The sequence below is a fragment of the Lepidochelys kempii genome, chromosome 2 (assembly GCF_965140285.1).
Source record: "Lepidochelys kempii isolate rLepKem1 chromosome 2, rLepKem1.hap1, whole genome shotgun sequence".
In the NCBI taxonomy this organism is placed as follows: domain Eukaryota; kingdom Metazoa; phylum Chordata; order Testudines; family Cheloniidae; genus Lepidochelys; species Lepidochelys kempii.
Genome location: NC_136381.1, coordinates 107,842,220 through 107,867,090, shown reverse-complemented (window position 1 = coordinate 107,867,090; position 24,871 = coordinate 107,842,220). Strand labels below are relative to the sequence as shown.

Below are 24,871 nucleotides of genomic sequence, written 5' to 3'. Positions count from 1 at the left end.
TTATCTGGTAAAAAGTATCATCACACCTCAGCCCTCTTTGAGGACAGGGGGCACAGTTAGCAAATGTGTGTCCTACTGTCCTGGCTGGTGCAATGATGACCTTATTTACTGGGAGGGCCACCTGGCTGCGACAAGAAGGCCGCAAGATGTGCAGGAGCCTCTCTGCATATCATGGATGTCCTTGCGTGGGCTCTAGAGTTCAGTCAAAACCCTCTGCAAGAGCTCTTGGTATTGCCTGTGGTCATCAGGCAGGGATGGGGTGATTGCCTCATTGGGTGACGAGGATGACATGCCCATCGGAACTGTCGGCACTGGTAAATCCAGTTCAATTTCTTCCTCTGTGTGCTCTAATGGAGCCAGCTAGTGTCAGCTAAGAGGAGAGAGGGCTGGTTGAGATTCCCGTATGAATCCGGAGCGCCGAGCACTGGGTACCATATGTCTCCTGGATAGTCATGTGTCACGGGGTATGCGGTGCAATCCAGACCAGGGAGGGGTTATCAACACCTACCCTGTAACCCTTACAATGCTTTGCTGCTGTAGCTCCCAGCATGGGACACTCAGAACCTGCTTACAAGCATGCAAGTCACTCCCTGTGTGCTTCAGCAGCTCTTACCCCAGCAGCCTCTCTGCAGCCCCATTCTGGATTCCACTAGCCTTGCTTACAGTCAGCCAGGTGACCCGAACACACTCCCAGTTCTGAATTTCCCCAAAACCATGTGTGCTGCCCTCTCCTGGACAGCTCAGAGAAATAATAAGGTTCATTGCTCCTTTAAAGCGACAAAAGCACATTACATCTGATTAATTTAAGTGAGGTAAATATACCCTTTCCTTCAAACACAGCACTTGGTTGGGTGGAATTTACATAGCTTACTATCCACCAAGCTCTTTAGAGACAAGGACTCTCTCTTACAGGGCCTACTACAGTGGGGTCCTCAATCCTAGATGGAGTGGCTGGGTGCCATTGTAATAGACACATAAGGCGGGGTGGGGAGAGCTGTCAGATGGTGCACAGCGGAACCAGGATACTGACCTGTATCAAAACTGCCAAAATGTATCTGCCACTTTTAAAAGTGGGCTTCTAGTGTTCTGAAGCTTTATTCTATGGACTTACCTACATTCCCAGCACCGAAATATTCAGCGGAGCCCCACAAGATTCCAGCACTTCATCAAGGAAGCTAACGTCAGCTAAGGGATTGTCATCAGGAGGACTCAGAACCTGAAGAAGGAGAAAAGGTTTTCATATGACTGAGAGGGTTAAAAAATGCTGCAGTGAAAACCAATTTGCTAAATTCAATATCTTGGCACAGCTCACAACAGATGTAAGGAAAAGTGGATTTGCATCCTGCCAATCCTGGGACTGTGAGGGATGACACAGGAGCAAATACCGTGGTTCTGTGCTACTTTAATGGACTGTAATATCTGACTCTACATCAGCACTGCAGAGGATGTTGTGGTCATAGTATAAAAACATACTGAAACATATACAAATAGTAACAACCATTAATTCATTATCTCAAAACGGTCATCAACACTCAACCCTAAGAGTGGCTGGGATTCCCGCAAACACTTACGATGGTGAAACAATGAGGAGGATGCAAAAACTACACTTGTTTAATAAGGATAATTTCCTCTTCTCCAGTTCTCAACTTGATGGAGTCCATACGGTACCTATGGGCAAGCAGAAGCTTGGGATAAAACATTGTTTCAGTCAAATTTCCTATTTTATTTTTTAACGGATAAGGCACAATCCTTAAAAGCTGCAAGGAACTAAAAAAACCTGCAGACTCAATCTTTTTCTTAAGACTTCAGTGCAGAGCTGACCTGAAAAGTGTGATGGGGTGTATTAACCCCAAACTGGGCCTGAAGGGGTTAATGTGAGGCTGTGGCTGCAATCAGCCTTACCCTGACTTCTTTGGGAGAGCCTGAAGAGAGGAAATAAGAGGAAGAGCCCGGCTCAGTGATGGCTGACTGAAAAAGGGAGCAGACCTCTTCAGCTAGCCCTGTCAGAGAAGCTTGGCTGTGAATATTCATGAGAGCCATCAGGCCCAACCACCACGTGACTGGTAGACCTTGACTATTGGACTTTCTTGGCATGCCAGACACAGGCTAGGACCCCATGAACTACCACCTGTCTTCCCACCTCTAGGTCTCCACAAGAATTAGTGGAGAATTTAGTCCCTCTAAATAATCAACACAGTCAGAATAAATAAAAGCTCAACAAATCAGGCAACAGAAGGGCATATGCATATTGTAAATCCTGTCGTCCTACCTTCAGAATAAATACACTTAAATGGTCTTTTTCTTATTTGCTGTGTGATTTTATTAAATAATGGCTTGACAGCTCCTGGAACTCCAGGTTTCCTGCCCCTGAGTTCTATGCACAAGCCACACCACCATACTTGTTTCTCTCTAAGGCCTGACAGTAAGAGTTGCTGTTTGCTGGTCGCCTCAGGTGGAGCTGTGGGCACTGAACATCATTCAAGATCACAATAAAAGGCACGTCACTAAAGGCTCAGTCCTTACAGATAATGAGCACCCTCAGCTCCCAACGAAGGCAGGATCAGGCCCTAAGACATGCATGTTTGTTTTCACATCTACTTTAGGATTTTCATTAGAATACAAAACATTTTTCCAGCAGAGCCATGCAGGACACTTGCAGTAATCCACACTCAGGAAAACAATTTAAGTTGGATTTAATATTCTAAAACTGCTTTATTGCAACATCATAGTGCTACTGTCCAAAACTGAGTCTGCATAAAGTGCTGCGTTTGCCAGACTGATGTTAGCATGTATGGTTTAAATGATGACACAAGCAAAACTCTCCTCTGGAATGGACAAATTAAAGATACCAAAATATTATGTTTCCTTTTGCCAATGAGAACAGCTGGCAAGATGGCTTTACTGAACACAATTGCAGCCAGCAGACATAGGTTATAATTTTCACAGGCTTTGTTTCTGAAATATGGAGTTAACAAAACATGCTCTTTTTTTCTTTTGAAATTGGAGGGTTTGTGTCTTTCATCTGGTGAAATTTAGCGTAAAAGTGAAAATAATATCAAGGTTACAAGCACCATAGGGAGGTTGCTAATGTGGGGAAAAAAGGGCATTTGGCCAGTTAAAATAATAAAAGAATATAGCGCTTTCCCAGTGATGGCTGAAGCCAAGTGAGGTCTTTCCAACTGGAGCCACAATAGTCCTTTTCGGATTATGTGGTTTGGCACAATACAGAATGAGTAAACGTACTTTCCCAGAAGAGAAAACATAATTAACAGAAACAACAAGGTCATGCAGTATTCAGCCTTAGGTAGGCAATAACACACCACAGGGTGTACATTAAACAGCCAATATAGGTACACCTTGGATGTGCTGAAGCATAGCAGAATGGCTCAGCACAGAGTATGCATATATTGTCTGATCAACCCATGTTCTTATTTCATTTAAGAATAGATTTTCTATTAGCAGTATGTAATTTAAAGTTTGGGATCTGTGTTTTCTGGTACTTGAGCTGCTGTGCTGATACCAACAAGAGGAGTGGTTTTGCTCATTTCATCTCAGATAATAATACCTAGCATATTTAGGGCCAGATTCTTATTTACTCTAATGCCACTTTACGCTTCTCTGGCAGTGCTAAAGGGCCCTTAGCACTACCGAGATGGTATAAATCAGCCTGAGAATGAGGCACTTAGTGTCTTACATGTTGAAACATTGTAACAAATTAGCTAATTAATCCTTACAACATTCCTGTGAGATAGGTAAATTAGTAATATTATTGCCTCACCCACACTTTACAAAAAATAGATGAGCAACCTGAGAGAAGTGGAAAAAATTTCCCCAAAGCTTAACAATTTAGTTAGTGTCAAGGCTGGAATTAGAATTTAGGACTTCCAGATTCCCAGTGTGGTGCTCATTCCTCCAGCCTTTTTAATCTTTTTGTTATATCTTCATGTTCCCATCCCAGTCTTCTTTCAAGCCCATTATGCCCCTTTTGTGGACAATTAATTCCATTCTTAAAGTTTGAACTGTTTTCTGGTTTGAGAGTACCCTGCAAAGGAGCTTCACTCCTAGTATCACTTAGCATGCCCTTTCATAGCAATATTGATACAGCCTTCAGTCTTTTAAAGATAGGCTCCTACTTCTCTAATAAGCTACAACTTGGGGTTTTTTTTAAATGGTGATTTATTTTCAGTACTGCTGCCACCTCAGAGCTCTAAGAGGTGAAATGGCTTGGTCCAGTGATAGCAGCAATATTGGAGCTGCAATGTTTGAGTATCAGGCCAAAGGTTCAGGGAACACTTTGGGAACTTGGCTGAAGGCCCAAACGTTACAACTGGTGTGGAGGAAGCGAAGACATGGAGAGAAGGAAATGCATAGTTAGTCTTTTTTCAAGTGACAAATATATATTGCCTCAGATATTTTAGGCTGCAAGATGAGGTACTTAGCCACACATCTTACTGCTAAGGGAATTCTGCCAAAAAATTAAATTCAGCGTACAATATTTTAAAATTCTGCAAATATTATTTGTCAAAATAACACTATATAATTATGCCAGTTTCAATTGTTTTGTTAATTTATTTCAAAATACCTATCAGCAGGTATGTCTGTAACAATACCGACATCAAAAAAGATTCAGGAAATGTTTTTTTACATATAGATTCCTTACTAGGCATATTAATACAGAACTTGGAGTAATAATTCATTTAAACTACAGTACAGAAACTTATTTTTCCTTACCCCTCAGAAACAGTGAAAAGGCTTGGGGGAATCAGGGCTAATGGAGGAGTTGAAGGAGAGGGAAGTAATTGCTGGGCAGAAACCTGAGAGTGAACCTGGAGGGTGGTTGGGTGTGAGTGGTCGAAATATGGAACAGAGTTTTTTTGGGGGGAGGGGGCGGGGTGTTAGGGAGTTTGGGAGCCTCCCCCATGCAGACCCTGGCTGACCCCTAGCCTCTCCTATTCAGTCAGGCACATCTGCCTCTGTCCCTGTGTGTCAATGCACCCTCTCCCTCCCCACATGGCCTGCTCCCCCACTCAGCCACCTCCCTCCCCCCCGCACGCCTCATTCCCATTCAGCCTCTGGCTCAGTGCTGTTACCCCACTAGTTCCTGTGCCCCTCTGCAGTCTGTCCCCCCCACTAGCCCTTCTGTACCCCAGTCTGTGACCCTTCCAGCAGCCCCATGTGCCCTGCACAATCTGTCCCCATCATATTCTGTGCCTCCTCACGTGACCCTGCAGACAGGGCGCTGTGAGGAAAGCAGCCTCTCCTCCCTCTCCACAGCTGGCTGCGGCAGCCCTGAGCCAGCTACCCTCTCTTCTGGTGCCACAGAAGGTGGGTGGGTGTTGTAATTGCAGTGCCTCCCCAGAAGAATGTATTATTCTGCAGGGGCATGAATTCTGCACATGTTCAGTGGTGCAGAATTCCCTCAAGAGTAATATCTTTTGAACACTGAATGGATATAATTGTTTTTAAACATCTGGTGAGGGAATCATTTATTTCAAATTTCAGCAGCAAAGGGATTTGACTGTGCACATGAGAATTTTTTAATTTAATTTTCATAGTATTATAATAAGATGAGGTAAGCCAATCCAGGAAAAATCAGGAGGTCACATCCCTTCTACAAGCCACCTTCCAATAAAAAGCTGAGAATGATTCCTGAGACTTTGAGAGTCTCAGTGGTCACTTATGCTCTTACTTCACTTTCTCGATCAGGTACATCCCTTGTGCTAAGAGGCACAGATATTGCATGCTGACTATGAGGTATTAGCTACTTACTCTCACAGACTGTACTGCACTATCAAACTTTGCAATGGTTTTCTAGCTGCACCTAACTTGGGTGGGTTTGCATATCATGCTAGCAGTAAAGACCCCAAAAATACCTTTATTGGTGTTCACTTGTTCACAAGGGCGATGCTGGAGTTCTAAAAGTGAAATGTTTGGTGTCTAGCCTGGGCAGAGTAGTGCAGCCATAGCACCATCAGATTAGGGTCAAAATCTCTTCTGGGAGCTAACATCAGAGAGAGAGATGAGAGTTGCACAGTAGGAATAGAGTCTGACAGACAGCTCTGATGCACCAATTCTGCACAGCACTTAACCACATGTTGAAATCCTATTGATTTCAATGGGAGTTAAGCACGTGCTTCAGTGCTTTGCTGAATTTGGGTCTGAAGCAGTAGACCCAGCTCAGGCAGGAGTCAGACCTCAGTCTCCTGAAGGGAGGGGGCAGAGCTTCTGAAGAGATGGGCTCCAGCAAGGTGTGAGGATAAGGTGGACAAACTCTGGTTTGCTAGGCTGCCAACAAATACCTACCTTCAAAATTCTGGTTCCAACCCTGGGAGCCCTTAAGGGTGTTGTAAACATTTCTGAGAGCTGTTGAAAAGCTAGAAGTTAAGGTAGGTGGACTCGAAGCAGGGCTCAGAAAATTGGAGGTGAACCTCTCAATTATTTGCAATAGCCTTTGTTTTTTAAGTAAAAATCTAATACAGAAGGGTAGCACATTCAGTTGAAGTCCAAAAAAAAAAGAAAAACAAATACTATAACGTAAAGGCAAGCATGATGACCGTGGGTAAGCATAGACTGTGGTAGCATTATGAAAATAATCCTGCTGAGACATCTGGTTATTTCTCTTGTAATGAGATCATTCATAAGAAAACTGGGCAACATGACAGAGGGAAGTCGGAGGCAGAGGTGGGGAGGAAAGAAGAGAGTGCTTTGACTCCCACCAGCAGGTGGACCACACACCTAGAAGAGAGTTACCAATTTATACCCGTATCATCAGATATATTCATTTGACAACAACTATATCTCCCTCGCAAGTCAACCATTTTGTGACTATATGGAAGGTGTTTATATAGTGGAACTTGCTTATTTATTATTTACTTTACAATTATTATAGCAAACTCTGATATTAGGGGCCCTGATAGGCTGCACCAATCTCCATGCACTAGCCTACTCCTACCACCAGCCCTGACCAGTGGCTTTTCTACTTAAAGCTCCTCATACTGCAATTTGAAACTATAAATCAGAATATACCTCAGTGTAGTACAGTCTATTTTTGTTCAGTATTCTTTATTTATCTCTCTATTTCCACCCCCCCCCATCTTGTAAAAATATATATTGGTGCCCAAAACTCTCCTGTCCTTCTAATTGATTAACCTGCTCTGTACTGGTTTATGACTTTTTCATTATAAAAAGATTGCAAAATAAAATTCTAGGTTTTATTTTTATTATTGATCAAATAAAAAAAACCCTCTTACATTTTATTACATATAGTAGTAATAGAAATGGTTTTCACACCTCATCACTACCTAAATATCTCACCTAGAATATTCACAGTCTAACGCAAAAATGCCAAAATTGTCAAGCTTGGCTACCTAAAGTTAGGCACCTAAATTTCTATTTAGTCCCTGATCCTGCAAACAGTTCTGCCCATGAGCAATTATTCATGTGACAAGTCCCCTAATTTCAATGGGACTCCTTTAAAGCACACAGATCCTCAAAGGTGTAAGTGTAAACAAGATTAGGCCCACAGGCACCTAACTAAGGGTATGTCTACACTACGAAATTAGGTTGATATTATAGAAGTCGATCTTTAGAAATCGATTTTATACAGTCAATTGCATATGTCCACACTAAGCGCATTAAGTCGGCGGAGTGTGTCCTCACTACCGTGGCTAGCATCAACTTACAGAGCAATGCACTGTGGGTAGCTATCCCACAGTTCCTGCAGTCTCCGCCGCCCATTGGAATTCTGGGTTTAGCTCCCAATGCCTGATGGGGCAAAAACATTGTCGCGGGTGGTTTTGGGTACATGTCGTCAGTCACCCCTCCCTCCATGAAAGCAATGGCAGACAATCATTTCACGCCTTTTTTACACGCAGACACCATACCACGGCAAGCGTGCAGCCCACTCAGTACAGCTCACCGACACTGTTTTGTCCTGGGTACTGCTGGCAATAGACGGTGCAGTAGGACTGCTAACCATAGTCATACACCGCTTCCACTGCAATTCTGCTCTGCTGCTATTGCCTCACTAGTGAATTTCTCCATGTTGTCTGGCGTGTGTTCTGCCTCAGGAAATGTGCGCGGTGCTAACAGTCGTCCTCCACCGCTTCTGCTGCAACTCTGCTCTCCTGCTCTCATGACTCCACCTCACAGGTCCTCTCGTCGTTCTCTATAAATATTTATTCTCTTGGCATCCGTCGTGAGCCACCGTTTCCGCTGCAACTCTGCTCTCCTGCAGACGCCATACCATGGCAAGCATGGAGCCCGCTCAGATCACCGCGGCAGTTATGAGCATTGTAAACACCGCACGCATTATCCTGCAGTATGTGCAGAACCAGAACCTGCAAAAGCAGGCGAGGAGGTGACGGCAACGTGGTGACGAGAGTGATCAGGACATGGACACAGACTTCTCTCAAAGCACGGCCCCCAGCAATTTGGACATTCTGGTGGCAGTGGGGCAGGCTCATGCCGTGGAACGCCGATTCTGGGCCCAGGAAACAAGCACAGCCTGGTGGGACCGCATAGTGTTGCAGGTCTGGGATGATTCCCAGTGGCTGTGAAACTTTAAGGGCACTTTCATGGAACTTTGTGACTTGCTTTCCCCTGCCCTAAGTGCAAGAATCCCAAGATGAGAGCAGCCCTCACAGTTCACAGCGAGTGGCGATAGCCCTGTGGAAGCTTGCAACGCCAGACAGCTACCGGTCGATTGGGAATCAATTTGGAGTGGGCAAATCTACTGTGGGGGCTGCTGTGATCCAAGTAGCCAACACAATCACTAAGCTGCTGATATCAAGGGTAGTGACTCTGGGAAATGTGCAGGTCATAGTGGATGGCTTTACTGCAATGGGATTCCCTAACTGTGGTGGGGCAATAGACGGAACCCATATCCCTATCTTGGGATCGGACCACATTGGCAGCCAGAACATAAACCGCAAGGGGTACTTTTCAATGGTGCTGCAAGCACTGGTGGATCACAAGGGACATTTCACTGACATCAACATGGGATGGCCGGGAAAGGTACATGACACTCGCATCTTCAGGAACTTTGGTCTGTTTGAACAGCTGCAGGAAGGGACTTACTTTCCAGACCAGAAAATAACCGTTGGGGATGTTGAAATGCCTATAGTTATCCTTAGGGACCCAGCCTACCCCTTAATGCCATGGCCCATGAAGCCATACACAGGCAACCTGGACAGTAGTAAGGAGCTGTTTAACTATAGGCTGAGCAAGTGCAGAATGGTGGTAGAATGTGCATTTGGACGTTTAAAAGCGCACTGGCGCAGTTTACTGACTCGGTTAGACTTCAGCGAAACCAATATTCCCATTGTTATTGCTGCTTGCTGTGTGCTCCACAATGTCTGTGAGAGTAAAGGGGAGATGTTTATGGCGGGGTGGGAGGTTGAGGCAAATCGCCTGGCCACTGATTATGCGCAGCCAGACACCAGGGCAGTTAGAAGAGCACAGCAGGGCACGCTGCTCATCAGAGCAGCTTTGAAAACCAGTTTCATGACTGGCCAGGTTACGGTGTGACAGTTCTGTTTGTTTCTTCTTGATGAAAACCCGCCCCCTTGGTTCACTCTACTTCCCTGTAAGCCAACCGCCCTCTCCCCTTTGATCACCGCTTGCAGAGGCAATAAAATCATTGTTGTTTCAAATTCATGCATTCTTAATCACACAAATAGGGGATAACTGGCAAGGAGCCCGGGAGGGGTGGGGAAGGAGGTAAGCAGCGGGTGGGGTGGTGGATGACGGGAGGAGGGAAGGACAAGGCCACACTGCACTTTAAAACTTATTGAATGCCAGCCTTCTGTTGCTCTGCAACCAGTCCTCTGGGGTGGAGTGGTTGGGTGTCTGGGTGAGGAGGCTATGGAACTTGGGGAGGAGGGTGGGCAGTTACACAGGGGCTGCAGTGGGGGATCTGTGCTCCTGCTGCCTTTCCTGCAGCTCCACCAGATGCCGGAGCATATCAGTTTGATCCTCCAATAGCCTCAGCATTGCCTCCTGCCTCCTCTCATCATGCTGCCACCACCTCTCATCTTGCTCGTCCCTCCTGTCCTCGCGTTCATTTTCTGCTTTGCCACTGCCTGCCTCCATGCATTCTGCTGAGCTCTTTCAGTGCGGGAGGACTGCATGAGCTCAGAGAACATTTCATCGCAAGTGCGGTGTTTTTGCCTCGTTATCTATGCTAGCCTCTGGGACGGAGATGATGGGGGGGTGTTGAAACATTTGCAGTAGCGGGAGGAAAAAAGGGAGAGTAGTATTTAGAAAGACACATTTTAGAGAACAATGGGTAGACTCTTTCACGGTGAACCAAGCTGTTAATATTACATAGCATATGTGCTTTCGGGACAAGGTCGCATTTTGCCTCTTATATTGAGGGCCTGCCGGTTTGGTATGAGAGATCACACATGCAGGGCTGGGCAACAAAATTCGGCTTGCAAGCAGCCATGGTAAGCCACAGTCTTTTGGCTTCTTCAGCCTTCATAACATGTGGGAATGGTTTCAAACAGCAGCGCTCTCCTTTCCCAAACCAAGCACCCATTGGGTTGGCCATTTAAAAGGAGGGACTGCAGTTTTAGGGTTAACATGCAGCACAAACCCAACTAAACCCCCCACCAACCAATTCTCTGGGATGATCACTCTCCTGAGGATAACACAGAGAGATAAAGAACGGATGTTGCTTAAATGCCAGCAAACACCGGGACCATATGCTGCCCTGCTTTGTTATGCAATTATTCCAAACTACGTGCTACTGGCCTGGCATGGTAAAGTGTCCTACCGTGGAGGACAGAATAAGGCTGCCCTCCCCAGAAACCTTTTGCAAAGGCTTTGGGAGTGCATCCAGGAGAGCTTCACGGAGATGTCCCAGGAGGATTTCCGCTCCATTCCCAAACACATTAACAGACTTTTCCAGTAGCTGTATTGGCTGCGAATGCATCCCAAGTCTTCAGGGCAAATTAATCATTAAACACACTTGCTTTTAAACCATGTATTATATTTACAAAGATACACTCACCAGAGGTGCCTTCTCCAGCTTCATGGTCTGGGAGCCCGCTTTGGGAGGGTATTTGCTCCAGGGAGATAAACAGTTTCTGGTTGTTGGGGAGAACACTTTCTCCGCTTGCCTGCTGTGCGCTATCCTCCTCATCCCTGATGCATGAGACTCCCCCCTTGCAGGTGTCCATGGACAGGGGTGGGGTAGTGGTAGGGCCCCCCCCTAGAATGGCATGAAGCTCATCATAGAAGCGGCATGTCTGGGGCTCTGACCTGGAGCAGCTGTTTGGTTTTTTGGTAGGCTTGCGTGAGCTCCTTAATTTTCATGCAGTACTGCTGCGAGTCCCTGTTATAGCCTCTGTCCATCATGCCCTTGGAGATTTTTGCAAATATTTTGGCATTTCATCTTTTGGAACGGAGTTCTGATAGCACGGATTTGTCTCCCCATACAGCAGTCAGATCCAGTACCTCCCGTTCGGTCCATGCGGGAGCTCTTTTGCGATTCTGGGACTGCCTGGTCACCTGTGCTGATGAGCTCGCCATGCTGGCCAAACAGGAAATGAAATTCAAAAGTTCCCAGAGCTTTTCCCGTGTATCTGGCTAGTGGATTGGAGTTGAAAGTGCTGTCCAGAGCGGTCACAGTGGAGCACTCTGGGATAGCTCCCGGAGGCCAATACCATCGAATTGCGTCCACACTACCCAAAATTCGACCTGGCAATGTCGATTTCAGCGCTAATCCCCTCGTCGGGGAGGAGTACAGAAATCGATTTTAAGTGCCCTTTAAGTCGACAAAAATGGCTTCGTCATGTGGACGGGTGCAGGGTTAAATCGATCTAACGCTGCTAAATTCGACCTCAACTCGTAGTGTAGACCAAGCCTAAATGTTCTAATTTTCAGTTGTGCTGAGTAACTACAGCCCTCACTGATTTTTGTTTCAGAGTGGTAGCCGTGTAAGTCTGTATCAACAAAAAAAAATGAGGCGTACTTGTGGCAGCACCCCTGAGAATTTATTCAGATGCTCAAATATAGATTTATGTGTCGAGCTTTTTAGGCTCTCAAGTTTTTGGCTTTAATCTCTATATTTCTATGCCAAAAACTTCTCATCTCTGCATCATCAGCTCTGTGCTATCTTCTGTAAATTTCACACAGCAGAGCCACCCTGGGTATATTCAAAAGAGACACACAAAATTGCGAACTGAGAGCAAAATGACTAGAAAAATCTCATCTTAGTTTGCTTACCAGAAAATACCCTCCGTATGTTTCAGCATATATAGATGCCAAACAAAAAGCCTGAATGTTTATACTATCAACTCATTTGCCAATCAGTACTTCCCATTTCCACAGGTAGTAAAGCTTTCTTACCGTGAAAAGTCTCTCTAGTGCTGCATTTAAAAAATTCATTCACAGAATGCTGGTCAGCGAAAGCTGCAGGAGGGGGAAAAGAATTATTTTATATAGGAATTCTCCTTCAATTTCCTTTTTCATAATTGTTGTAAGGTAGTTCACTACTTTGCATTGAAAATTCATTACTCTGCTTTGGAAAACCAGTGATTTACAGTCGTATATCTATGTTTTCATACATTAGCCTTATAAGCAAAGATCATGCTAATTATAATATATAAGTGACCATCTTGTTTACAATTTAGTTGTGAAAATCATCATTCTTGCCTCTACAGTGATTCTGTTCTACTTCTGTTTTGTATAGATACTTGTAATGCCCTTATTCCAGTAGTTTCAGGAGTGCATTCCCATAGTGCATTAAGCAGTATGACGGACTTCAGTAGTGTATTCTCTCAATCATCATTACGCCTTTATCTGATTAAAAGTAATAATACAATATATTCTTCCCATTGCACCTTTCAATTTCTACATGACAAGTAACTTTGTGTAGGTATTTTGCAAGGACCTCTGTTTTAGCACTGTAGAATAAGTCTAACATGTCCAAAAGAAAAGAGACTAATGAGAGAGCTTCAGCTTGACAAATACACAGTCTGACTTAATTAGCAAAGAAGAAGGGGTGGGGGATAGGAAAAGGTGTCATCTTAAGGTAACTCTTGTTAAATTGATAACTTAAGAAAGTCATCCACTTTTAGCTTGGGATTGTTTACTCCTCTGGTAAAATGGAGTTCTGTGAGAGCTATTTGGTTATACTTGTCCCAAGTAGGTCTCAAAAGTTAATGAACCAAGAGTAAAGGTAAATAATATCTTCTGACATGAGTACCAACTCATTTATACTTCTGAAACCACTATTTGCATATGCTTGATTTATTTAAATCAGAGACTTTGGGCCTAATTTTAAAAACAAGGCCTTTCAAACTGAGCTTTATTTTTTAAATTAAAGAGGCTTCCCCACATCCCTAAAGTCACCGTATGACACTTACCTGCTTAGTATTATAATAGCCCTTGCCTTTCAAATCAAGATGTATTCCCAAAAGACAAAGTAGAAAAACCATTAAAAGAGCTGTAGTAAATCAACATTTAATACTCTCACCTTAAACTCTTGCAACAGGTAACCCATATTAAAAAATGAACTGGACCTTCTTTTATCTGAAAAAGCAAAAAGATACCTTATAACATAAGAAACAGCTGTCCTTCAAGGTTACCAACAAATCTGGTAAATTAGCTAGCAATTCATATACTGCTCAACATCAGAAGATTTATAGCAACAATCAAGATAGGATATTAGGTAAAACTAGTTACCAATTTACTAATAAAATTAGCCTGAATTTCTATAAGCAGCTGAATATTCCTGAAGTGAAGCAGAGTCCTACTGACACCAAGGGGTTCCTACAGGAGTTAAAATTCCCCCTTACTAACAGAAAATATACCATACACTTTTCAGAATGCCATAATTTTGAATAAAATCCAAGAAGCTATTAAATAGCACCAATCTGATAAAGTTGCAGGTTCTAATGGCTTCTCCATCAATTTCTGTAAGAAATGTTCTAATCCCATTGTTCTGTTTACGGAAAATACATAACTACAAACAAACAAAAAAGCTCTACCACTTACTTTTAACAAGGCTACAATAATTTATTTCGCCCAGAAAGTAACAACTGGAACTCTGTGCCTCTTACCTTCCTCCTTAGCACAAACATGAAGTTCTCACTAATGTGTTTACCAACAGAATAGCTCTCTGTTCTCTGCTATTATACATATACATTAGTCTGATTTTATACATCACTGCGCATCTAGCAATAGTATAGAAAAACTTAAGCATTAGTCACTTCCTGAAAGATTTAGGCTATCGTAGAGCGCTTTGACACCCTGCTATTTCAAATATCTTGAAGAACCTGCCCCAGCATCTGAAAAAGCAGAAAAGTATATTTTCTGTTTGTTTTTCTTCCATTTCCTCTTTAGCACCTTCCTTCCAGTCAGATCTGTAACTGCTTCTATCATGTGCATGATATTAGCTCAGGGGTGGGCAAACTTTTTGGCCCGAGAGCCACATCTAGTATGGAAATTGTATGGTGGGCCATGAAAGCTCACAAAATTGGGAGTTGGGAGGGGGTGCGGCTCTGGCTGGGGGTGCAGACTCTGGGGTGGGGCTGGGGGTTCAGGAGGATGCTCCAGGTTGGGACCGAGGGGTTCAGAAGGTGGGAGGGGGATCGGGGCTGGGGCAGGGGGTTGGGGCGTGTGAGAGGGTCAGGCTCCAGGTGGTGCTTACCTCAAGCAGCTCCTGGAAGCAGCTCTCCCTTCAGGCTCCTACGCGGAGGCGTGGTTAGGCAGCTCCCATTGGCTGCAGTTCCCGGCTAATGGGAGCTGCAGAGGCGGTGCTTGGTGCAGAGGCAGCGTGCGGAGCCCCTGGCTGCCCCTACATGTAGAAGCCAGAGGGCGGACATGCCACTGCTTCCAGGAGCCATGCGGAGCGGGGCAAGCCCACGACCCCACTCCGTGGCTGAAGTGCCGGAGCGGGGCAAGCCCTGGACCCTGCTCCCTGGCAGGAGCTTGAGGGAGGGATTAAAATGTCTGACTGGCCAGATGTGGCCCCCAGGCCATAGTTTGCCTACCCCTGTATTAGCTGGAAAGTGCAGGTTACTTTCCTACTGCTGACATGATGGTTTGGGTATCATGTCTTTTTCCACTTCTTCAGTGTGCACTGCCTTCCCTGGTGTATGAGTGGCACCTGGGATTTTAAGTGCTTCTTGTTCCAAAGACCTAATTAGCTACTTCTGCAAACATTGGGCCTTGTTTTGTTTGTAACCAGAGAGAGGGAAAATATTAACAGCTTGGCAAAACCCAACCCAATAACCACACTATTTCGGGGAGGGAAAGAACAATAACAACTAGTAGATGCCTCAGAGCACTGTAATCTTGAATAGGGGAATCTTCCAAAAACACAAGATGGAATGTGTTCCAAGAATGCACTACCATCTGTGCCCTGGGAAAATGTAAATAGGATGTAGAAGAAATTAAGCATGAATAGAAAAATGTTTTTCTCCTTGTACTGTCCAAAATAGCTGTTTTGTTTTCTGAAAACATAAGGTAGAAGAACAACAGAAAGAAAATCATTAAGGTTGTTTTGATAAAAACAGTTAAGGTTGTTTTGATAAAATATGCATTTCTTACCTCTTAGAAAAAATAATTCTTATCCTTAAACAAGCATGGCATATGCATTGAGATCTGCCGATAAAAATCACAATATAAGAGCTAGGAATTATTATTGTTGTTGTTGAAGTGGGGGTTGGGAAGGAATGCACTTAGAGCTTTTCCCCTGTATGCTCCCCATGCAAGGGTTTGGGATAAATACAGCCCCCTGCACTCAAGGGAGGTCCTAGACAACTACTCCTAAGCACAATGCTCCCCAGAGGGAACAAGAAAGAGAACCAAGTCTCTTTCCCTAGCTCATTTTCAAATTGATCAATGTAGCTGACCAGCCACTCAGAGAGAAACAAGCTGCACCATTCAAAGACATGGAGAATCTACACACTTTTCCCCTACATGTCAGAGAGGTATAGTACCTCCAGAGGTATCAACCACCATCAGTGGTCCCCACATCTCTCAGCCTGGGTGATTTGCTAAAATACATAATTTGGCCCTGAACATTCATAGAGCTGAACTGGAGATATGTAGACACACACAACACAAAATTATTGTTTGTTTTTTATTACACGTGTATAAATTTGGAAATTATCTAGAATGGCTTATTTTCTATTTCTTCCACTGAAATGTGCTTTCTCTCTACCTGGAGATTTCAGTATCTTAACTTTTTTTCTAGCAATTAAGAGTACAAATCTTTATTTGGAAAATAATAGACTTTTTTCGAGATCTACCTAGTGTTTCCCAATTGAAGTCTGGCCAGAAATAATACAAGAACAGCCCTTTGCGTGATATTTTGGTAGTTCTTCTGGCCAAAGCCAAGATGTGCAGAGGGGTATGAAAATTTAAAACAAAAAAAGTTAATTACATTTGTATTAAACTCACATTTTCAGGTTCACTTTAGATCTAGTTTAGTTGTGTGTGCAGCTTCTTGTGTGTGTGTCAGTTCTTATTTTACCTACAATTCTTCATCTCTCCTTTCAAGACTTACTTTTATGTGTGCAACTCCCCACTTAGTTTTTGCAATTGAAAGAAATAAGTGAGTAGACCAGTCAGACATGAAATGTGGTTGAAAACAAGAACTAGCATGATCAGAAGAGCAACAAATGTTTTTGTTCTTTCCTGATGCGGTCATTCAAATGCCAGACATAACGCTCACTAGCAGCTGAGACTTTTAAGTTTTGCTTTACCGTTTAAAATCTAAATGTGAATTGCTGTTAAATGCTGATTTATAATTTTTCCTTTGGATTTTTCTCTTAAAAGAAAAAATTGAAAACTTAAGCGGTCAGGGAGTCCTGTTGAAGATAATGAAGAATTGCAGTCTGCTCCTTTCTATAGCACTCAGTGGGCAAATGGAATTTTTAAAAAGGTTTTATTTTCACTTGTAAAATTAATAGCTCTTGAATTATCATTTGTAAGTGCAAATACAATTTCAGGCTACAACTTCCTAAGGAGCTGGAGTAAGGAGAAACAAAACAAAGCTGAATGGGGAGGGGAAACCACGAGAAGTCAATATAGGTGTCAGGTTGCAGTATACAGCCAAAGCTTGCAAGTTTACATTGAAAATTCAGCTAAATTAGTACAAAAAAACTTTAACTCAGAGGGTTCAATCCTCAGCATAACTGAAGTGGTGTCAAAGGTGGCTCCAAGGTAGCTTTACTCCTCCCCTGATCCTGGAGGCAGCCAGAGGCTGAGAGACCCCCAGAACAAATCGGAGCAGCCGTATGGCTCCAAGAAAATTCTCTTACTTGCACTGGCTAGAATTAGCTGCTAGGGATTTTTCCACTGACCAGGAATCAGCAAGCACATCAAATTCTAGCCCCAAACCTCTCATGTCACATCCCCTCCTGGAATGCCCCACTTCTAGCTTGCACTGTCCTGCTTCCTTTACACAAGTCCAGGGTTCCTCTACACTGGCAATCCTTAGGTTGGTTTAAGATCTTTTTGTGTTGCTGCAGAGGTCTAAGGGGACCTTATCTGGACCCAAAGTTCTGGCCCAAAAAGTTTTCCTGAAAAGGGTTCATGTTCTTAACGGCATAGAATGTAATATAGCCAATAGCAAGATACAGTTGAGGTCCTCATTTAGGGATATCTCAAAATTGCCCAGTATGTTGATAAACGTCAGCATTTCGGCACGTGTTTGAAAACATGCCTGAATATCTCTGCACACAGTTAACTCTCATGTGAAATATGGGTGTGCTCTCAAATATTGTGGGTGAATTTTTGGAGGTGTGTAGAAAATTTGGTCATAAGAATGTGGATTGAGATTATGAGGACTACATTTACAGAGCTCATATTAAGTGCCTCATGACATGTAAAATTGCACAAGCACAGGAATGGAATTATTTTCAGATGAACAACTCAAATACTTAGTGCAACTGAAAATAAGGGATATGTGCTGTCCAAAGGAATATTCAAGTGCTCCCAATGGTCTGCACAACTTATTGATGGATTTTCAACAGTAGCAAGAGGCTTTTTTACATGCAGTTTTACACTGATCAATGTCCTTTGGATTATTAAATATGTCCCCTCCTAGTCGTGCATTCATTTGCGTTATGGTTAACAGCTTATTTCTTGCCATACCGAACAGTGGCAACTAGGAAGAAAATCAGTAGCAGGCGAAGCTAATTTTCAATCCTCTTAAAACCTATTTGCTGTTAATTTCATATCAAAATAATTTAACAGAAAAAATGTCCTAACAGGTTAATTAGGGTTTGTCTTGCCTGTCATTCTGAGATATTTGCTCCTCCAAAAGTGTTGAAAGTCTGAGTTTTTCTTGTACTCCCGAGGTAAAAATGGCATCTCTTTCTTCTCTCCGTTTATACCTCAAAACATCCAGAGGGTCTTATGGTTAAAATACGTCAGGAGACCTGTGCCCACTTTGCCATAGAACTCCTGTATAGCTTTGGGCAAGTCATTTAATCTTTCTGCACCTGGTTTCCAAACAGTAAAATGGAGATATTTACTGACCTCCTACAGTTGTTTACAGTGGCTTAATTAATATTTGTAAAGCACTTTAAAATCCTCAGATTGAGGGGCTATATATATATGCCAAGTATTATGATTATATGCTATGCTGATATGATTCGCTGGGATCTTTGATCATTTTTATAAACTCACAGTTTTTTCTACACTTTCAGTGTCATTTTATTGGCAACTGCTCCAAATTTACTGGGACTCTGAAATATGCCTTGGGTTCTCTGTGCAAGAGCAATTTATTTATTGTCCGAATAAGTATATGTTAGAGGACAAGATATCAATGAGGAATTTCTCCTATATCTCCATTGTGAGGTATTTTTCATTTTGAATGTGTGCTTTTCCTATCTTTTTCACTTGGTCATGTGGCACTGTATGGTAAATTTTTTAACTGACAATACTTTGATTCAAAGGAAATGTAAACAATAGAAGCATTTGCAAAATATATTCACGATCAGATGTCTGAAAAAACTGATTAGTTGGAAATAGTAAACAGATGATTAAAATAGTGCTTTTCAGTATTCATAAGTCCTTAAATGGGGAAATGATGAATCTGCGATAGTACCTAGATACCACAGCAACAGGCACCTTTGAAAATATCGACACAGACAGTCAGATGCCTGTCATCAATGAAAACTGCATCCCTAATTATTCTAAAAAAATACCATGCTGCTTTTCCTAACTCCCAGTACACAGTTTGCCCATGTATTTTACTTTCTTGTTCATGCAAGAAATAGTGTTTGAACTCTGGACTGACACCTGTTGAAAGTGTTCAAGAATTTAAGTGCACTTCTGCTCCTGATTGGGTGCACAATTCAGGCACAGATTAAAAAATATGGCCCTGATTGTCTATAGTTATAACTTTTCTTTTTTCTTATCAGCATAAAAATAATAACCCACAGATTCTGATGGCCTAGGTTGTCTGTCCTTCTATACTGATTTTTTTTTTTAACAGCTGACAAGGTAGATATATATTGGGGACATTTCCTAAAATCTCTTATCTTGAAAAAAAAATCAACCTTTATGTTTCTCTGTTGTATTATTTATTGTATTTTCTGCAGAAAATGGAATGAACAACTTGTTTGAAAATGTATGTAAACTGTAAATTCTTTAAATGAAAATCTAGACCCATGTCTGACTTGATGACAGGTTACTGTGATGTTAAATGAGGAGAGTATATTTTTGGATATCTCATTTGTAGGATACATTGTGTTTTAGACTAGATTAGCTCTTAGATTCATATAAGCATGAACAAAAAGAACAGGAGTATAAGCATGAACGGAGCCTCTTAAAATTAGTTGCAGTAGATGGGAATAATTTGGGTTTTCTTTTATTATTTGCATGTGAAGTTAAATTTTTCTCTTTGGAAGGGTGTGGAGTTACGTGGGCCCTCCTGCTTAAAATATTTTTTTAATTTAAGTCTTTGATAGATTGTGACACTCGGAGCTCATAAACAAGAGCCTTGGCTGGGAAATCGCAATTCTTAAAGCAAAAATGGGACACACTTCATTAGTTTTGTCTTTAAAATAGCAATCACCAGTTCATCACTCCAAGTGTATTTGCATTTTAGTTGAAAATAGATAATAGAATTACATCAAGCTTTTAGGAAACTGACCTGAAGATACAATGCGGATTTTTTTCCTCTATAGTTAATAGCATTATTAGTAAATCTTTTAACTGAGGCTGGAATGATGATATCTAGAAATGGTATGTTGTTCTCTGAAGTACTGAATGTATATTCTAGAGCAGGATGAAAACTAGGTCCAAAATACAGATTTTGAATTTGCTTTTAGTACAGCGCCTAGCAAATGAAAGAAAACTTCTGAGTGAGGTATGCCTACCTGATGATCCCGTCTTTGTTGATCCAGAGTAAGCGAAAGAACCCACCACAGTCCAAGCCATGCAATGTGGTGGAAATTTCTTCCTGGTCCCAAATTTGTCAACAATTTTAATCCTGTGTAAATGAACAAGAATTATTGTAGTTAAACAGCGAATCTCATTCATATTTTAAGAAACCACTGATATCCAAATCAGTATCATCTTTTCCTTGAATCCAAGAAATGCCTTTGAGGATGGAGGATTGTGTCTTAATTAAATATTGCTAGAAATTGTGTGCTCATGCTATCCTTTAAGAGAAGTTTAAATGACGACTTTGTTTGTATTTATCATACTTATTATACACAGGGCAGGTAGCACTGCCAAACATTAAAGTTACTCAGTATTTCCCATAATAAGACCCTATCAGTTACTTCTAACTTTACCAAACTTTTGAGCTAAAATTTTCCGTGCTGGGTGTGTGCCTCATGCTTACCATTTCTGGAAAATTTCAACAAGAACAACTCAGCTGTTTCTGAGAACGAAGTTAGGGGAAAATATATACTGTGTTCAGTTCTGGGAGGAACTTGAGGAAAGATATGGACAAATTAGAGAAAATCCAGAGGAGAGCAACAAAAACTATTAAAGGTCTAGAAAACACGACCTACAAGGACAGCTTGAAAAAACTGGGTTTGTTTAGTCTGGAGACAACTGAGAGGGGACATGATGACAGGAGGGTGATAAACTGTTCTCCTTAATCACTGAGGACAGGACAAGAAGTAATGGGCTTAAATTGCAGCAAGGGAGATTTAGATTGGATATTAGAAAAAACTGCCTAACTGTAAGGGTAGTTAAGCACTGGAACAAATTATCTAAGGATGTTGTGCAATCTCTGTCATCGGAGATATTTAAGAACAGATTAGACAAACCTCTGTTAAGGATGGTGTAGATAATACTTAGTCCTGCCTCCGTGCAGGGGACTGGACTAGATGACCTCCCTTCCAGTCCTACATTTCTATGATTCTACGTTATTTTGCCCATGTTTAAAAATTCTAGAGACCTTCTCTTTGAAAAACTCTGCTGTCCCCATGCTTTGCAGCAGGGCCTTGAAATTTGGCAGGAGGTGGTCTTTGTGCCAGAGATGTACCTTTTGCCATCCCATGAAAATCTGCCCAAATTTGTCCAAGTTAAAAGCCTCTGAAAAATCAAGTTGGCACTAGGGTTGCCAACTTTCTGATTGCAGAAAACCAAACACCCTTATTCCATTCCCTACCCAACCACGAAGCCCCACCCCTGCTCAAAGGCCCCTCCATCACTCACTCTCCCCTGCCCTCACTCACTCACTTATTTCCACCTAGCTGGGGCAGGAGGTTGGGGTGTAGGAGGGGGTGAGGGCTCTGGGCTGAGGATGAGCGGTTTGGGGTGCAGGCAAGGGCTCTGAGCTGGGGCAGGGGTTGGGGTGTGGGAGGGAGTGTACAAGCGGTGGAGGAGCGGGCTCTGGGAGGGAGTTTGGGTGCGGGAAGGGGTTCTGAGCTAGGGCAGGGGGTTGGGGTATGGGAGGAGATGCAGGCTCTGAGAGGGAGTTTGGGTGCAGGAGGGAGCTCAGGGCTGGGGTATGGGGGTTCCCTGTGGGGAATCTGTGGGGGTTCCCAGCCAATGGGCACTGCGGAGCTGGTCCTCAGGGCAGTGCCTCCACTGCAAGCAGAGGCAGCGTACGGAGCCGCCCTGGCCACACCTGCACCTAGGAGCTGGAGGGACATGCTGGCAGCTTCCATGAGTCGAGCGGAGCCAGCCACTGCGGCCAACCAGACTTTTAGCGGCCCGGTCAGCTGGTAACCAGACACCTGGCAACCCTAGTTGGCACATGTTCAGTAAAGATTTCTTAGATTTGAGCAGCTAAATTCCCTGAAGATTTCATCCACGCTGGGCATGCTCCAGTGTGGGGCTGATTAGGACTTTCCATAAAATTTCAGCCCTGGGACACTTCAGATCATGTTAGGTCTGGGCACCTTAACCGTGAGCAGGGAGACTGTCCTTCTTGTGCTCTCAATAACCCCACTACTGGGCCAAACAGCGGTGATAAGAAACCAGCCTGATCTGAATGAAGAGGGAACAAGAATTAGACCTGTGCGGGGTGTAGATTGGGACAAGGAGCCTGAGAAAGGAGAGGCTGGTGGAGGTGGGGATGGAAACTGGGAGTTAGGGTGGAGGGAGATTGGGACTGGCTGGACAAGGAGACTGGAAGCTGGAGGTGGTGGGTGAGGGTGACTGGATCATCCAGAAGACTTGGAGTCAGGGAAGAAAGTGGTTTGGGGAGGTGATAGGTCACGGGGAGACTGAAATTGGATGAGGATCCAAGAGAGAAACTGGGACTGAGAACCAGTGGGGTGGGGGAAGCGGAACAGATCAGACGATGAGCCAGGGAACAAGGGGAGAACTGGTACTGGCTGGGCAAAGAGACTGGTGAGGAGTGGGGGGCAGACACTGAGACTGGATGAGGCGCTTAGGGAAGGAAACATGAGCTGTGAAGAGAGGGCTGGAAATACATTAAATTATTCCAGAATGGAATATATTACTGAACCCTAAAATACACTTTAAAGGACCTGATTCAAATCCCACTGAAGTTAATGGAAGTCTTTCCATTGACTTCAATGGGATTTGAATCAGGCCCTTAAATCCTTTATTAAAATATTGTAAATAAAAATTGTTAAGGATTGTGAAGATGATGAGCCAAAGAAATAGCAGTACAAGTTATTGACACATGCATCCTGTTTTTTCATAATGCTGTGAAAAGTGTATTTAAATTAGAGCTGTGCAAAACTCAGTTCATTGTAAAGTTTTCTTTACACTACTGGGGCTCAGACGGAGAAGCCTTTCTGTGAGGAGCTCTTAGTCATGTGAACAGTCCCATTGACATCAGTGGGCCTAATGCCATGAAAAGTGACTTAAGGCCAGGATCCACAAGAGGACATAGGTGCCTAAATCTGGGAGTTAGGAGCCTAAGTTGTGTTTTAGATGCCACTGCAATCCACAAAACTCCTGCTCAGCTACCACCCAACCCTGTAGGTGCCTAAAGTCACTCGGCACCTGAGTTTTTGCAATAAAAGTTCCGTAAGAGCCTATGTTCCTGCCTCTGGGCATGCATGCTGCTGCCTCCCTCTAGGTGTCCGGGTTCATAGCTCCTGTCTACTGCCCAGAGTGATCCACAAGCTGGGGAAGATAGGGGTTCCTCTGCCTAACTCGTGTGCAGAGCCCAGTCTGGTAGGTGTACTCAGAGTCTCCTTAACTCCACACAAAACAGCCAGGGGGGACCTCCCTTCAAACTAGGCTTGGAAAAATTAGATTTTTAAATTGGCAAATCTCAGTAAAGACAATTTTGCGGTACACACACAAACTGATGAAAAAGTATTTCTATTGATGATGATTGAAATGTACAATAAGCAAAGTAAGAAAAAGGCTGCTTGAGAACGTAGACTTTGATTTAAGGCTATATGCTTTGTATATTTTGGCATTCGAGGTTGACAATTTGTGTTTTAAATAGTTATAAACCTTTAACTTTTTGAATCTCAATGTCTACTGTCATTAAATAATTATCTGATTCCCGCCCCCCATAATTTCCCGCAACTGTGAAAATTTAAATATATTACAAATTTTTAAAAATGCTTAAAAATAAAGATCAGTATTATCCATTGAAATTATTGGGCGGGGTGGAGGAATATCAAACCTACTTATAAACTTTAGCCCATTGGTTGGCGGTACTTACTTATAATGCAGGAGGTTCAAGTTTTCCCTCTGCCTGATGAGATGGGATTTGAACAGGGATATACCACCTTTTAGGCAAGTGTTCTAACCATTGGGTGATTCTCACTCTCTCTAGCCCAATTAATATTTAATTATTCAATTATTTAATTGAAGTGGAACACCTCAGTAGGAGAGACTGAGGGAGACCCACATCAGAATATCCCATAGCTCAGTGATTGGAGAATTTACTTGGCTATAATGTAGTCCTTATTTGGGAAAACTGTAACTTCAATAGACGTTTGATTTGAGTAAGCAGATGGAGTCAAAACCTCAAAATACAGACCCTAAAATTTGTGTCACATGCTGAGAACAATAAACCTGATTTAAGCACCTTACTCATAATGAAAATGACATGTCCAATTAAAATATTGTTTAGAGTACAAACTTTTATTAGTACCACTGCATAACATTTTAATTTAATGCCTTGATATTAACTATCCTATGTTACTTATTTACAGTATTAGATATGTAATAAAATATACATTAATATATTTAAATTCCTGTCAGTTATGGGTTGAAGGTTGTCTTTTATATTTGCACAGCAACTGTGAAAGTCAGTGGGATTTTCCTATGTTTCAAAAATTGTGGGATAATGCATAAAATGAATCCTTAATAATTTGAATAGACCTTTTCTGCAGGGCTACATTTACATGCAATAGTTGGTATATGCTGGGCTCAGGAGTTCCTGAATAAACTAAGGTCATCCAGGGAAGAGCGAAGTTATTTATACCAATTTTTTATCTCATGA

General features: G+C 42.8%; 1 long non-coding RNA gene across 7 annotated transcripts in view; it reads right to left on the bottom strand.

The window, feature by feature from the left end:
• Positions 1-24,871, bottom strand: part of LOC144930212 (uncharacterized) — a 125,623-nt gene that overhangs the window by 49,227 nt on the left and 51,525 nt on the right. For 3 of the 7 annotated variants that reach the window (XR_013635337.1, XR_013635340.1, XR_013635338.1), the window contains 8 exons: positions 20,349-20,461; positions 18,255-18,464; positions 15,562-15,615; positions 13,484-13,539; positions 12,355-12,417; positions 11,015-11,536; positions 1,572-1,668; positions 1,112-1,216 (listed from right to left, as the gene is read on the bottom strand). This is a non-coding gene — a long non-coding RNA (uncharacterized LOC144930212). The remainder of the gene's footprint in view (positions 1-1,111; positions 1,217-1,571; positions 1,669-11,014; positions 11,537-12,354; positions 12,418-13,483; positions 13,540-15,561; positions 15,616-18,254; positions 18,465-20,348; positions 20,462-24,871) is intronic. The other 4 variants (XR_013635343.1, XR_013635339.1, XR_013635341.1 and 1 more) reach the window with 4 other exon arrangements.